General features: G+C 43.6%; 1 protein-coding gene across 6 annotated transcripts in view; it reads left to right on the top strand.

Annotated features, from left to right (window-relative positions):
* LARGE1 (LARGE xylosyl- and glucuronyltransferase 1) overlaps positions 1–15,937 on the top strand; it is a 583,138-nt gene that overhangs the window by 60,553 nt on the left and 506,648 nt on the right. The window contains exon 2 of one of the 6 annotated variants that reach the window (XM_061638975.1): positions 5,550–5,673. The exons of the other annotated variants lie outside the window; for them this stretch is intronic. The gene's annotated coding sequence lies outside the window, so the exon portion shown is untranslated. The remainder of the gene's footprint in view (positions 1–5,549; positions 5,674–15,937) is intronic. 6 annotated transcript variants of the gene reach the window in all.

Below are 15,937 nucleotides of genomic sequence, written 5' to 3'. Positions count from 1 at the left end.
CCGTATGTGCACTCCAACTGCAACTGACTGTGAATTTGCAGATCGCTATCTGCCCTAGGCTGCATTATGCCTACATCCCTTGGAACCATGCAAATGCAGATCGCTATCTGCCCGTGGGTGCCGTATGTGCACTCCAGCTGCAATTGACTGTAAATTTGCAGATTGCTATCTGCCCTAGGCTGCATTACAGAGCACACCTCCATCCTTTGGAACCATGCAAATGCAGAGTGCTATCTGCCGGGAGGGGGGGTTCCGCCAAAGCACTATCGCCCATATCTCGCCAACTGCCCCTTTACCAGATACGTCCCAATCAATACCGGATGAAGGCTTCAAAAGGTTGCAGATTGCCATGTGCCTGTATATCCGGAGCCGAGAGATGAAGGCAGAGAAAATTTGGGTCATGGCCCGATGACAACGAAGCACACTTGAGGACTGCCCAGAATTGAAAACGTGAGAGCGGCATCCCATCCTGATGAATAAAGAGGTAACCAAGCCCTGCAGGCTGGTCCACCACGACCTGTTTTCCCTTAGCCCTTTGATCCATCTTAGACATCTGTAGCATAAGACAGGCTGCTGAGTCTGATAAAGCACAATCACTGAACTGCAGGGCCCTGGCGGGGTGATCCCTCTTCAAATCAGCTAACAGCTCACTGGGGCGAAATGCACCATAAACAGCAGTAAGAGCAGCTGCAGTAAAGAGTTACCTCAAAAGGAGAGGAACCAAGGCCCTGATACTGGCTGAGCAACTGACCCATAACATCAGGAGTAAATGGCTGCCTCCTACCTTCAAGCATCTTATGAATCTTGAAGTCAGCTGTGGACTCAGGAAGGCCCCTGGTCTTTGACTGAAATGCCAGTGCCGAGAACTGTTCAGTAAGGGTGCTGACCACCTTACCCTTAGCCTGTGAAGTGAATAAAAATTGCATGCGGTGGCTAACAGGGATGTGCCACTACTGCTGTAGGCCTGTATCCACTCGAAACTTCCAAAATGCAGAACAAGTGCACTGGTAAGCGGTGAAGCGCCGGGAACCAGCTTCCAGAAACTCTCCATCTGGAAGCGAGAAAGTGCACCAGCAATACTGTTCTGCAGGCCTGGAACATGTCCGGCCATGAAAAGAATGTTGAAACGTAAACACTGCAGAACAAAGACCTGAACCAGACACAGCACCCGTGCCGACCAAGAAGTCTGAGTGTGAATAACCTGGACAGTGGCCTGATTGTCACACCAAAATCGTACTGTACGGTTCTGGAATACTAGAGGCCACACGTGCACCACCACAACAATAGGGAAAAATTCCAGGAAGGTCAAGTCAGAAGTAACCCCTGCCCCGTGCCAGCCAATGGGCCACCTATCAGCACACCATTCATTCCGGAAGATGAGTCCAACCCCAAACTGCCAGCTGCATCAGACTGAACCTAGAGCTTTGCCTCTAACAACATCTCCTGGGGCCAGAAGGAGACTCCATTGAACTCATCGAGGAAGGAGCGCCAGGTCTGAAGGTCCTCTCTCATACCAGCTGACACCCAGATGTAATGAGGAATGCCCTGCCAAGTGAGACAACCTTTGAGGCAAAGACCAAATGGCGGACAATTTCCTGTAAGTGTTGCAATGTGAGTTCCCTGACACTCACAGCCAACCACAACCTATCCCTCAAGGCCTGACGTTTTTGTAGTGGCAGCCTTGAACACTGTGCATCAGTATCCAGTTTGATACCTAAGAATGTAAGGCGGGTAGATGGGCCCTCTGACGTTTGGGGGGCCAGGGAAACGCCTAAATCATCCACCAGAACTATACAGGCAGCTACCAGCTGGGCATACTGGCTGGTAACAGGAGGGCCAATGAACAAAATTATCCAGGTAGTGCACTGAGAAAGAAGAGCCGGCTGTTTTTTAGGCACAGTGCCAAGGGTCGAGATGCAAAGGTTTAGCAAGGGGGGGGAAGGGACCCGATATCCTGTTGGCAGCAATTACCTAGTGAGCTTTAAGGCCACCTTATATGCTCCTTATAGAAGCCTGGTTATGTGCCCACATCGGGATCCTGGGTCCCTGATAAGGGATCCCAAATCCTTCCTAAAAACCAGGGGAGCAGGAGACCTGACCTCCTCTCTGAGATATTGTACTGCCCTGCAATTGCTAAATTAATGGGAATCTATCCTGTAATATCCCAAAGATATTATAGAATGAGACAATGCAGAGCAATAGGTTGAGTGTTAGACAAGGAATAGGAAGACTCATAATCAAGTTCTCATCTGAAGCTCTCTGAGTGGCCTTTGGCCAATCACTCTCTGCCTAGCCCATCTCACAGGGTTGTTGTAAGGGTATAAATGTGTGAGCATGGGACAGGAGGCAAAACCTAGTATGGAACCTTAAACTCTTTGGCAGGCGAGTAAAAGAGTCATGTTAACAACAACAACAGAAAATTCTTTTCACAACGACAGGTAAATAATAATTACCTTGTCTAATTTCCTTCTTTGACATTCAGCCAGGAAACTTAGTCAAGGCAGCACATATTGCAGGTCATATTGCAACTTAGCTAGAAGTCAAATACATCCCTGGATAATGCATCCCAAAATGGCACAAGAGATGGGTGAGCTCTGCTGAAACAGGAGATAAGCATTAAGCAGCAAAACCCAATTCTTTGCTAATGTGCTGCAGGGAGTCAATAAACCAAACACAATCAGTACTTCAGAGTCAGAAAAATGCACATAAGAATCAGGTTTACCAATTTTACTGAAAATATGAATAGATTTACAGCTGATCTTGAAATCTGAGTGTAACATATCTGCCCAAATTTCCCTGCTTTTTAAAGTTTGATAGAAATATCTGTTGGCAACAGGTACGTTCTTAAACTGCAAGGTTTATTCCTGTTACTGAATAATTAGGGGGGGAAGTGTCAATGCCCGTTGAATAACAGCTTGTCGTGTTTTTATCTTGTTTTATTCAGTTGCTAAGGTAATTTTATTGAATGCTGTTTGTATTGTTATATCAAGTGGCATTAATTTTTATAAATAAGAAAAAAATGAATCAATAATCTATCATTCGTCTAGTACTTAATGTTCCCCTTCTTCTAACAATAGTAATCCAGATACAGCAGTGACACTATTTGTGCTGGAGTTCAAGTGCTAGCTCTTGATTATATAGCTGATGGGCCACCCAACATGATTCCATTCATGAGCATGCAATGCATGCATTAGCATGCACATATAAAGTCAGTACGTGGCTACAATTTGCATGGCAGAAGCCTTGATCACACATTGCATTACAGATATCAGTCACACATATCAGAGCTTCCATTTGTATAAGTTCCATTTGGAGGAGCCAGTTCTTACAAAATTGGACTTCCCCAAATCCATTCTAGACTACAATTCCCATTTTTTTTCTTTTTTAATATTCTGAACATGTCATGCTTGTTTCCACCTATTGACTGGAAACAGAATAGTTGCTCAGCCAAGAATCAATTAGACAAGATATTGGGTGTTCCTAAGTCTATTCATCACTTTTAAAAGGGAGGGGAGCAGTGAAATTGTGTTGAGGCAATGACACTGGAAGAGGGGTGTTAAGCCTTCCCTTCCATGCTATCTCCCTGATCTAAAATCCCCACTCTGCTATTGTTTTGCTTGTCAGGAGAAACACATAAGTACAACTATATTTTCTTAGCCGCGCCAACCAACGTGACCCACAGAGCCCACAGGCCCGACTAAGGGACTGGTGCAGTAGCGCCAAACAACTGTCGGATGCACATGGGGTGGGGGCTGGAAAAAGAACACGCTCCCGTGATTGCGCTCCCGCTGTTGCGCAGCCTCAAGGGAGGCGACTCTCCCGATGCCTCGCCAGGCCATTGAGAAAGAGATAGGAGGGTGCGCTGGCGCCAAACAACTGCTTCAGGCCCGCGGAGGGTCAGAAAGAAGGCGTCGCTGCAAGAGCACCGACTCTCCTGATGCCCCACCGCATCGCAGGGAAGACACTAGTCGCTGCTGCCACCAACCACGCTGATCAGGGCGCAGCAACCAGGCCACAGCAACAGACAGGCCTTGCACCCAAATTCGATTGCGCACACACTCTCCTTAGCACGATAAAACATGAGCGCAAGAATTAGGGGGCGGAGCGGTCTTAAATACGACCGCCCCGCACCCTCCCCCGAAGCACGATGTTGCCTCACACCATCCCCACACCCAACACGAGTCCTCTCGCTAATTTTTTGGGTGTGGGCAAACCCACCCCCACTTGAAAGTGAGAACACCATTTTCCTCTGTGGCTTTTTTCAGGACAGACAAAGAAAGTACTTCTTCACAGAGCACATAGTTAAACTATGCAATTGGCTCCCACATGTCTTGCCCAAATTTGAAGAACTCAGATTCAGAAACTACTGTGTTTTTTTCTTTGATTGCAGTAACAGAAAGTTTCAGTTGAGTGCGCTTCATGAATCTACCTATGGCTTACTCAGAACTCAGCACTCTCTAGGACTAACTAGGCACAATGTGGCATTAAGACGTTGACTCAGCAACTACTCCCCCCCCTCACTCAACTTAAGTAAGGCTAGACGGGCACCCTGCTTGTGTGTGCCAACTGTTACTGTTGGGAGCGCGTGCACAGGTGAAGACTCCACCTCAATTGTGTCTGTTGAATCTCCCGCCGCATTCACCTCCTGCCATGAGGCGAAGGCAGAGCCTCCATCACTATCCCGTCTTCCCCCTCAGAGGGAGGAGGGCTGCCTGCGGGCGATGTGGGCGCAGGGAGAGGGGGAGCGTCAGGCTGGGAAACAACCAGCTGGTCAGGTTGACTCTCCACAGGGCTATCTGGAGCCGCTGGGATTGAACTGTCAGAGTCCAGAACTAGGGTGCCTTCTGAGTCCCACTCTCTGCTCAGCCCTTCACTGGCTTGAACATCCCATTTTAAGTCCTCCCCCTCCTCCGCTTCACTCTTGTCAGTCCATCCCCCTCCAGCAGGGCTCACGACACCACAAGAGTCAGTGATGGCCACCAACTTGGGTGGCTTTTAAAGGGAACTGGAGGAACTATGTTCTGCTTCCATAGTTGGAGGCAATATGCTTCTGAATACCAATTGCTGGAAACCGTAGGAGGGATGAGTTGCTGTTGCAGGCTTCCCATGGGCATCTGGTTGGCTGTTATGCGAACAGGCTGCTGCATTGGATGGGCTACTGGCCTGATTCAGCAGACTCTTCTTACATTTTTATGTGGCTGAGAAAGGCATAGGGAAGGTTTCTGAGGACCAAAGCTACAAAGCAGCTTTATCTGCCTTCCCTATGGCAGGGAACATGCCAGCCTCCATTCAGAGTGGCAAAGAAGAAACAGGCTGAGTAGCTCAGCTTCTGCATAACTTTAGCCACCTCAGAGTGGCATCTAGCAACAAGAGCTCATGGATACTGTCTTGATGACAGCCAGATCCCAGAAAGAAATAGCGGACACTATAAGAGAAAATAGATACTATAAGTAGTTCCCTGGAAGAATTCTATTAGGTTATTTCCTTCCTGCCTTTGTTACATTAGCATGCTTACCAGCTTCATGGCTGTTATCATCTTTGTTTCCCAGCCCACCCTCTTCTCAGTACCTCACAGTGGCAATGAAGACACGCCAGAAGTGGATGGCAATGTTGTTTCCTTCCTTGAATAAACAAATGACTTAGAAGGCCCTTTTTAGAGAAGCCATCATATTTGTAAGTATCATGTGTGATCACTGGGGTTGGTGTCCATTGGGACTGGTGGGGCCAGAGCCAATGAGAGGTAGAGCCAACTATTTCTAGTTTTGTCCCCATCCTCCTCCCTGCTGAGTTCATTAAGGGCAACACTAAGGAGGAGGAAGCCGACAGGCCGTGCCACTCCCTGGATTGGTTATAAATATGAAGGGGCTGGCTGAGGGAAGACTGAGGTTGATGGAGAAGTGCCCATTTGGCTTAATGGGCCACCCTCCACTGTGTGTTTCTTTGTGAAATTTTTCTTCTCTACATTCCCATTCTCTGCATTTTTTGTGAATTTTTCCTTCTCTAAATTCCCATTCTCTGGGGTTTTCAGGGAGGCATCTTCCCCACCCAACTTCCTGGATCATGCAGCTCAGATGTGAGGTCCTAAAATACATGTCTCGTATGTCAAAGACCAGGGTGAAGAGGTGCGTCTTCAGCATACAATGAAAGCTGTAGAATGAAGGTGCTAGGCACACTTTCCCGGGGAGGAAATTTTACATCTTAGGAGCTGCCACAAAGAATGCACGTTTCTAGGCCACCAGCCCACATATTTCTGAGGGTGATGGAACTATAAAGAGGGTCCTTTCTGCTGATCTCAACACCCGAGTAGGGAAGGAGATGGTGTTTCAGATATTTGGGACATAAGTAATTTAGGGCTTTAAACACTAGCATGAGCACCTTAAATTAGGCCCAGAAATAAATTGGTAAGCAGTGCGGTTATTTTAAAACAGGGGTTATATGAGATCTAAGTAGAACCTCAGCCAATAATCTGGCCTCTGCATTTTGAACCAGTTGAAGTTTCTGAATTGTCTTCAAGGGCAGTCCAACATAGAGCACATTGCAATAATAGGAGAAGTACTGTCAGACTTTGCCAGGTGCGCAGTTGTAGTTTATGGCCATAGTAAAACAGTTACTTGATAACCACTCAGGTTGTAATCAGGCTGTAAATTTCTAGAGGTTTGGTGTGGATAAGGGAAAGCAGGGAAAAGAGTCTTTACCAACGGGGAAGTCCAAAATGTGTATCCAGAGTATATCTCAAATGTAGGTCTGGGCCAGTAACACAAGGTTCAAGTTGTGGGCAGTGCTGGCGTAGGTCAGAAGCTGGGGTCCAGCATTGCTTCCAGTGGAGGGTTAAAGGCCTCTTATGGCCTTTTGAACTCCACTCCCTGGTGCAGGTGATTGGAAGCTCCTGGAAGTAGGAGGACTGATTGCAATCTTAAACTGCCAGAATGCCTGCATTGCTCTGCTACACGCTGGCATCTTCACTCTGTAGGGGTCAGAGGGGCCTCCTGTTCACTCTCTGATTCTGACTGAGGGGCTCTAGCTGTGTCTTGATCATTTTTCAGTGGGAGGTCAGGGGCTGAGTCTTTGATAAGGCTGCTAGTTCCCTCCTCTGGGTCTGCTGCGGCATGCCACTCCTCCTTGTCCCCCGGTGGCTCATCCGAAGGAGGCATGATGAGTACACTGGGTTGTATCCAATATAGCACTAAGTCAGGGTCCCATCAGCACAAGGATTACTGCTAGGGCAACACAACTTTCCCTCCCTCACCTCCCCCTGTGTACCCCCTAAATCTGTTCTAGGAGTTTCCCCAACCCTCCAGATCAGATTTGGGGAGAGGGTGTGCCGTGCACAGGGAGAGGAGATGGGGGAAGGAAGTCCCATTATACTAGCGGTAATCCTCACAGTGATGGGCATGTTAGTAGAATACAGCCCACAATGCATGTACAAGCAGAGGGCCTTCCCTGTGGTTGTACCCTGACTTTGGAATGTCTTTCTGCAGAAGGTATGTCTGCTCCCCAATACTGTGGTTTTTTTCTGGTGCCAAATTAAGACCTTATTATTTTGCTCAGGCATTTTAAGTTGTATTTTTAGTTGGTTGAATAAGTTTTGTTCTATTTGTTTTTAACTGATCTTTGTTTTAATATTGTATTATGTACTTTCCATTTTTATTTCTGCTACCCTGAATTCTACTTTTGGATGAACATACAGCTTACACATTCTTGACACAAATTTTAAAATCAGTTGGTGTCAAATGTATCACTTAAAAATTGAAGGAAGTTGTCTTGGCTCAACTAAGGGTTGATAAAAAACTATACATTATGCCAACAGTACAAAAAACCCACGATGTGTTGATTCTTATTATAAAATATGCAAAATAGACTAAATAGGCTAACCCCCCCGATATTTCCTTTTTGAAGATGAAGAAAAATGTATTTATGCCACATTATACTGTTCTGCACTTGCAAGAAATTGTTCTTTTAGTGTGGCAGCACCTACTCTTTGGAACACCCTGCCTGTTTACATCAGGCATGCACCTTTGCAGTATTGCTTTCTGTGCCTGCTTAAAACTTTTTTGTTTAAGCATTCATTCATTCATTCATTCATTCATTCATTGGTGATCACTCGTGGCCGAGTAAGATTGTCTTCCAAGATAAGGTCTTTAACAGTGGGTCTGTAAGTGACTGTGGAGACCAATTCTGGATCCACACACGTGCCTTCCGCTTAGCTGGTTTGTCCTGTTCGCCCTGTATTCGTGCGTCTTCGAAGTCCATAGCACCTTTGATAATAGCTGACCTCCATTTGGGACGCTCATGGGCCAACACTTCCCAGTTCTCGATGCTCATGTTACATTTTTTTAGATTCACTTTAAGAACATCTTTAAACCTCTTTTGCTGTCCACCGATATTCCGTTTTCCATCCTTAAGCAAGCCTATCCAGATGCTTAAGATGTTGATCTGATTTAATTTTCTTTGGTTAGTAGCTGTTTTAATTGTCTGAAATATTTTAATTACTTATTTTTACTTTTGTTTTTAAAAAGTAATGACTTTTTAACTGTTTTATTGATAATTTTAATGTTTTTGTAAACCACGTAGAAGTGTTTACATTCAAGCCGTATATAAATTTTGTTAAATATTTATTTATTTTTGTATATATTTATTTATTGTATTTATATACCGCCCCATAGCCGAAGCTCTCTGGGCGGTTTGCAATAACTAAAAACATTAAAAACAAATATACAAATCTAAAAACACATCTTTTAAAAACAATTTAAAACAATTTAAAAGACATGTTAAAATGCCTGGGAGAAGAGGAAAGTCTTGACCTGGTGCCGAAAAGATAACAGATGAATAATACAAAGTAGCTTAAACCAGCAGAAATTCCCCAAATGGATTTTATTGTTCTACAGAAACTGTAATATAAAGTAATTAAGGATACTTATCAGTATCTATTGAGGCGGGGGAGACCCCACCCATGTGAATGCCTCACTGTTAAACGTGTCTTGTGGAGTGTCCCCAATTTTCACCTGTTGACAGGCCTTTCTGTGTACCCTGTTCTGAACTTAGCCTCAGTTCTGGATGGCAGTTTTAATTTGCAAGCTTTATTTAGCTCTGTTGGTTAACTGTCGTTTTAGACTGTTTAAATTAATTGCAAAAAGGTTGCTTATGAAAGAATTCTCATGTATGTCCAACAAGACTAGTGTGTGGCTCAATATGACTAGCTGTTGCTGTATCATGAACTTCACTATGCCTACCAACCATTTGGTATAAACCGTCACCTGCCTCCCCACCAAAAAGTATAAATAAATACATAAATCTCACTTTGTGTGTCCAGTGTGCATATGCTCTAGGGCTCTCTTTAGAAATATGTACATATTGATACTGCTCCTGAATATTTCCCAATATGTAAATATGTTGATGATATGTATGTATTGAACAGCTTCTTTGCAACAGCAGACTTTAGATTCTGATCCATGCAATGAAGGAAGCTACTGCTTATGAAATGTAGTGCTGCAAAAAAATTAGTCTCCAAGGTGCCATAAGACTCTTTGCAGCCTTTGCTGCCACAGGCTAAGGGCTGGTGCATACACGAGCCTTTGTCATTCATAGATATATGAGTGCCAGGAGACTCCCAGCATGGGGGGGGGGGTTAATTAGATACTGTTGCACGTTTCTGGCTAGGCAGCATCAACAGAAATAATAGCTCTGTGTGTGAGAAATTGAGACTGTTCTCCTGCAATGAGTTCTCTGCCAGAGCAAGATCAAATTGGAACTTGGAGATGTAGTTGTCAGCTCCCCACCCCCTCACCCTTTAAAAGATGCACTGGTTAATGAAATTAGTGAAATGTATTTTAATAATAAAAAAAGAGGTACTTAAAAATCTTAGGATAAGTCTTTAAACCTGTTCCTTTGGAACTTGTGATGCCATCTTGATCAACTCAAGTCCCTGCTGTAACTTTCTTGAGCAGTAGTTTCTGCTGCATTCAGAATGGTCTCTGGGCTCACTGCATCTGTTCTTCGTTTGCATTGCAGTTCCCTGTACTTCTGACTCAGAGAGAACTGGCAGAATTACAAGAGTGGGCTGAGGAAATGATGTCTTCAAGTTTCAGTTCTACTCTCAATATTTCTGTGCTGGCCTCTCATCTGATGTGATTATTGCTAGCATACTAGAGGACACAAATTTGCTAGAGGGCAATGATTACATTGTGATAAAGTGAAAGAAAGCACTGGTCTGGTTCACACACAACACTAAACCATGATTTATTGAACTATGATTTATTAGACCATAGCTTAATGTTATGTGTGAAGCATGTTCAGTGGCATAACTATGGTTTGTTTATTGCCAACTAACAACAATCTGAAACCATGTTTATTGTCATATGCTTGTATCCTTAACCATGGTTTGTTTGACCATGCCACCAAACAGATGCTCACCAAACTACAACAGTGTTAGGCAAGTACAGTTGGAACACAAGTCAAACTTGGGAGAGACGAACCATAGTTTGATCATCATGGTTTGTTTGTTTGTTTATTTATTGTTTTTATATACTGCCCCATAGCCGAAGCTCTCTGGGTGGTTTACAATAACTAAAAACATTAAAAACAAATACACAAATTTAAAAACACATCTTTTAAAAACAATTCAAAACACAATTTAAAACAATTTAGCTCATGGTTAACTCATGGTTTGTTAACTCTATGACTGATACCATAATCTGTAGAGAAACATATAGAGCAATAAAAGACTGCTGATACAAACTTGTATGGTATTATTTTATGGACAGAAATAAGCTGTCAAGGTTTTGTTTACTCATTCATTTAAAGATTGTTTATCCTGCTCTTCAGCCAAAAAAAAAAGTCTTCCAGAGTGGTTTACAGGTCACTGCCGATAATCTAAAAATACATGACACAAAAGGAAAGTGGATTGGGAAGGAGGATAAAATAAGCAAACTCAGGTGCCAGTTCTTACCTGCAACTTGTTTGTTCACACAGCTGTTCAAAGAATTTTATTTGAATGGGTTAATTAAATTAGGATTGTATGTTTGTTTCATACTAAAATGGGTAAAAAAAAACCCCTACTATGTGTAGAATTAAAGTTGATGGAAGTTCATAATTACATAGGAAATACTGTTTTACATTCTAAAATACATTATTGAACACCACTTATTAGTTCTTGGAAAATGTAGTTTAATAATTCCCAGAATACAAAGACAAACATGTGTACGCTTTTTCTGTGGGCTTAATGATAAATCAAATGCAAAACCAAGACCTGTGTCACTTATAGAAGTAGGTAGGTATATATGTATTGCTCTGGCCTTTGACATAATTTGTCAGGGTGGTGCAGGAGTAAAATTACTGTACCTAAAACTGATCTATGCTAATTTAAATTTTCATTAGACATGCAAGGAAGGGAGAATTTATCTGTCAAATGCAGACTAATGAAATAGGTGGTGAGGTGGAAGCAGATTGCATTGTAGCCTTGTGAACTGAAAGTTAGAATAGCACAACTACCACAATTGATGCACAAATCACATATAAATAGCATTAATTCCTCAATTGTCATTGGTAGGAGTAAGTCGACTTAATTTAGTGAACAGTAGGAGTATTCATCAGTGCTGTGTGTACCCCAAATTACAAAACTAATTTGGTTTTAGTTTTGGAGGCCCACTGTGAATTGTTTGCAAGGCACTTTGAGGGTAAAGTTGCTCACCTCCGCAGCAATCTTGATGCCCCATCCACATCTACTGTTGTCCCTAGTGAGGTGTCCTGTGCAACATCTGCTGCTACTTCTTGGGAACGGTTTCAGTTGATGCAGCCTGATGAAGTAGACAAGGTGCTTGCGACGATGCGGCCTGCAACGTGTCCTCTCAACCCTTGCCCTTCTTGGCTTATTAAAGCTTGCCAAACGGGTTTGACCAAGTGGATCCAGGCTGTGGTCAATGCATTGTTGTGAGTGGTTCCAGCTGCCCTGAAAGAGGTGGTGATCTGACAGCTCCTGAAAAAGCCCACCCTGGACCCATTGGTTTGCGACAACTACTGCCCAGTCACAAATACCCCCTTTTTAGGGAAGGTGATTGAGAGGGTTGTGGCACAGCAATTGCAAGTACTCTTGGATGAAACAGATTATCTTGACCTATTCCAATCTGGGTTCAGGCCTGGTTATGGGACTTAATTGGCCTTGGTTGCCCTGATGGATGACCTTTATCGGGAGAAGGACAAGGAGCGTGACCTTGTTATTCTTACTTAATCTCTTGGTGACTTTTGATACCATTGATCATGGTATCTTTCTGGGCCGACTTGGTGAGATGGGTATTGGAGGCATTGTTTTACAGTGGTTCCGATCCTATCTCCAGGGTCGTTCTCAGAGAATAACATTGGGTGACTGTCTTTTGGTCCCCTGGCAGTTGTGCTGTGGGGTGCCGCAGGGTACTATCTTGTCCCCCATGCTGGTTAACATCTATATGAAGCCTTTGGGAGCGGTCATCAGGGGATTTGGGGTGAGGTGTCAGCAGTACACTGACAATACCCAGCTCTATTTATCTGTAACATCTGAATCGGGAGAGACCATGCAAACCCTGGACTGCTGCCTCGACTTGGTGGTGGGCAGGATGAGGGCCAATAAACTAAGCCTGAATCCTAGCAAGATGGAGACGCTGTGGGTTGGTGGTTCCCAAGTTCGGGTAATAGGTCAGTTGCCTGCTTTGAATGGGATTGTACTCCTTTTGAAAGAGCAGGCCCATAGCCTGGAGGTGCTCCTGGAAACATCTTTGTCGCTGGAGGCCCAGGTGACCTCACTGGCTAGGAGTGCCTTTTACTAGCTCCAGCTGGTAAGACAGCTGTGGCCATTTCTGGACTGAGATAGCCTGACGACTGTTGTCCATGCACTGGTAAACTCCAGGCTGGATTACTGTAATGCACTGTATGTGGGCTACCCTTGAGGTTCATCTGGAAGGTGCAGCTGGTGCAAAATGAGGTGACACAACTGCTCACTGGGGCAGGATATCGGCAATATGTCACCCCACTGCTGAAAAATTGTACTAGCTGTGGACCTTTACTGTAGTGGCATCTCTCGTTTGGAATTTCCTCCCCTTAAATATTAGACAGGCGCCATTGCTGTTATCTTTTTGGTGCCAACTGAAGACCTTCCTCTTTCAACAAGCCTTTTAAATAGAGACCTTATCCCAGTCTGCATCTGTGTTAGAATTGCTTTTTAATATTTTTTAAACCTTTTATAATGCTTTTAAAAATGTTTTAAAAGATGTTTTGTTTAAATATATTTTAAAGTCTGTTTCTATGATGTGTTAAAGTGTTTTTAGTGCTTTTGTTTGCTGCCCTGGGCTTCTACTGGTAGGAAGGGTGGGATGTAAATCTAATAAATAAATAAATAAAATAATAAATAAAACTAATCCGAGTGATTCAAGGAAAGATTTTCAAATTTCAGAGTTGGATTGTTCCTTAAGTGTCCAATTGGGTTTGTGGCCTTGGCAGTCCTACCAAAAAGCAGAGCTGCATCCTCCACCCCGAACAAACAAAGCCCCACTCACTGGGGAAACCCCGAGAGCTCAAGCGGGGATCTAACTGCAACCTAAGACCACAGTCTTTTCATCGGGGTTCAGAAGAGAGGATGCAAAAGCTGACATCTCCAGATCTCTCACTAGTTCATGTGATCCCTTATATAGGAACTTCAGCTGGAAGCATCTTTGAATAGGATGTTTAACTACAGAGACAGTGTGGTGTAATGGTTAGCATGCTGGAATAGGACCTGAGAGGCTAGGGTTCAAATCCCCACATGGCCATAAAGCTTACTAGGTGACCTTGGACCAGCCATGCTCTGTTAGCTCAACCTACCTCACAGGGTTGTTCTGAGGATAAAATGGGAGGGAGGAGATGCATGTATGCCATCTTGAGCTCCTTCGAGTGAAGATGGTATTTAATTTAATAATAAACAAATAATAAATAAACTGGAACATGTCTCCGTTCTCTCAAATGCTGTTTGGTCCAACTGGAGGAAATGGATGGTAGACAGAAGCATATCTATCCCCATGAAGGCTACTTGGGAATCATGTCCTGGATCTGTTTCTCATCATTCCTGCTCTGCCTTTGTGTATGGCTTAGTCTCTTTTTGAAAGTGTCACCTGGAACCACAAGAGTTAAGGAGCCCAGCATTGTAGAAGAAATGCTATTTAAACGTTGCAGTTTATGCAGGTTGCTTTTATCCCACTCCTATATCTTTTGCACTGGGTGCCCCAGCTTGAAGGATCTTAATTTTGAACAAATGACAATTGTGAAGCTTAAATATTTTATTTGATGCATAAAAATGGAGAAAATCTACACTGGAAAGTATAAGTATTTAACAGAAATATTGCTGCGAATGTGGCCATGTTTTTCTAGAGGCGCAAGCATCTTTCTGCTTGGTTCTTTCTAGCAGAGATATAGGAGGTGGTTCTTTCTAAGGTATTTTCACCTGGGGTATTTGTCAGAAGTCTCTTTAACAGTTTGGTTTGTATGAAGTAATTTAATACATTCCAAAAAGCTGCAACAGGGGTAATGAACCTCTGGCCTGGGCACCAAATGTGGCCCTCCAGCATCTCTATTTGGTCATTGGAACTCTCACTAGGCCACACCCCTTCCCCAGTTGCATCCTGTTCAAGTGTTTCTGCATGACTGTACCGTGACCTTGAACTCTGATAATGCTTTTGCTTACCTAGAAGGAAGATAGGGAGGAGTGTCCAAGTGTGTGTAGATACTACCCTATTGTACAAAGGTAAAAATTGTATTTATTGCTGCAGAAGGCCCCCGGAAGATTGCAAAGAGGGAATGTGACCCTCAGGCTGGAAAAAGTCCCCCATCCCTGAACTGTGACATGATGCTTTTATATTTAACTTGGTTGGCTTGAGTGCAAGAGGGGAAAGAGAGGAGAATGACTTTTCTATATTTCTGTGCATTTTTGTTGCTGCTGCAAATCCTTTGTGAATATTGCTAGGTTCTCTCCCAGCCCTGAGGACCGTGTTTTGTTATTGTTGCACCATCTGTCAGCTCTCCTACATTTTTTTTAATCCTCAGGTGTTCCTTGCCCTGCAGATCAAACTCTGCCCTCCCTTTTACTATATTTTATGCCATCACTGACCTGTTTTATTCAGCAGCAGGTCACTCTCACGTCATGTAGCCTTAAATCTTTCCCTTCTTTTACCCTTCATCACAGGTGAGGCTTTCTGGCTTGCTGACTGTGACTTGGTGTGCTCTATTTCAGAAAAGTGCTATTCTTATCTCTCCCCACCCTCACTCCTCCATGCATGTTTCTGCTATCCTGCCTTTGAAGGAGTTAAACAGCAGCTGTAGGTGGATCTCCTGTGAGCTTGTCCTGAGGAATGAATGTTATTTTAATCTTCATTATGTGTATGACAATGCTGTCTTCACCCAGGAGGGTCCCTGACTAGCCAGATGGCAGTCTGATTCCTTTGCTCCTCGTAATCAGATTCATTTTATTTATTTATTTATTGGTGAAAGGGAGATTTTCTAAAGATCCACTTCTCCTAGGCTTTCTCCCCCCCCCCCATTAGTGGAGCTTTTTGTTAAAGGCACATGTTTGCCAGAAAAGACAACCACTCTTGAGGATTTTTCTCTCCACCTGTGGTTTCAGAGAGGAAGTGGGACTACTTTCGCTTTCCTAGGAGTTTCAGAGAATAAACTTTACAGAAGCCATGATTTTGAAAAGAATATATAATTTTTTTTGCAAAAACGTCTTGTGTATGTGCTGCCTTTCATCAGGATAATAATTATAATTAATAATAGCTATTTTGTTCAAAAAGTGAAAGGGGGAAAATGAGAGGAAATCAGTATTAAACGACCACTCCCCCCCCCCGGAACAAAAACTGACAGAACGTAATTCACACAGGCTAATCAAGGGAAATTATTCCATAACACCCAAAATGAGATTTAGGAAGCAATAAACCAGTTGAAC

Source organism: Rhineura floridana, chromosome 8 (genome assembly GCF_030035675.1).
Source record: "Rhineura floridana isolate rRhiFlo1 chromosome 8, rRhiFlo1.hap2, whole genome shotgun sequence".
In the NCBI taxonomy this organism is placed as follows: Eukaryota; Metazoa; Chordata; class Lepidosauria; order Squamata; family Rhineuridae; genus Rhineura; species Rhineura floridana.
The sequence above is the reverse complement of the archived record's forward strand: the minus strand, read 5'-3'. Positions and strand labels throughout refer to the sequence as shown.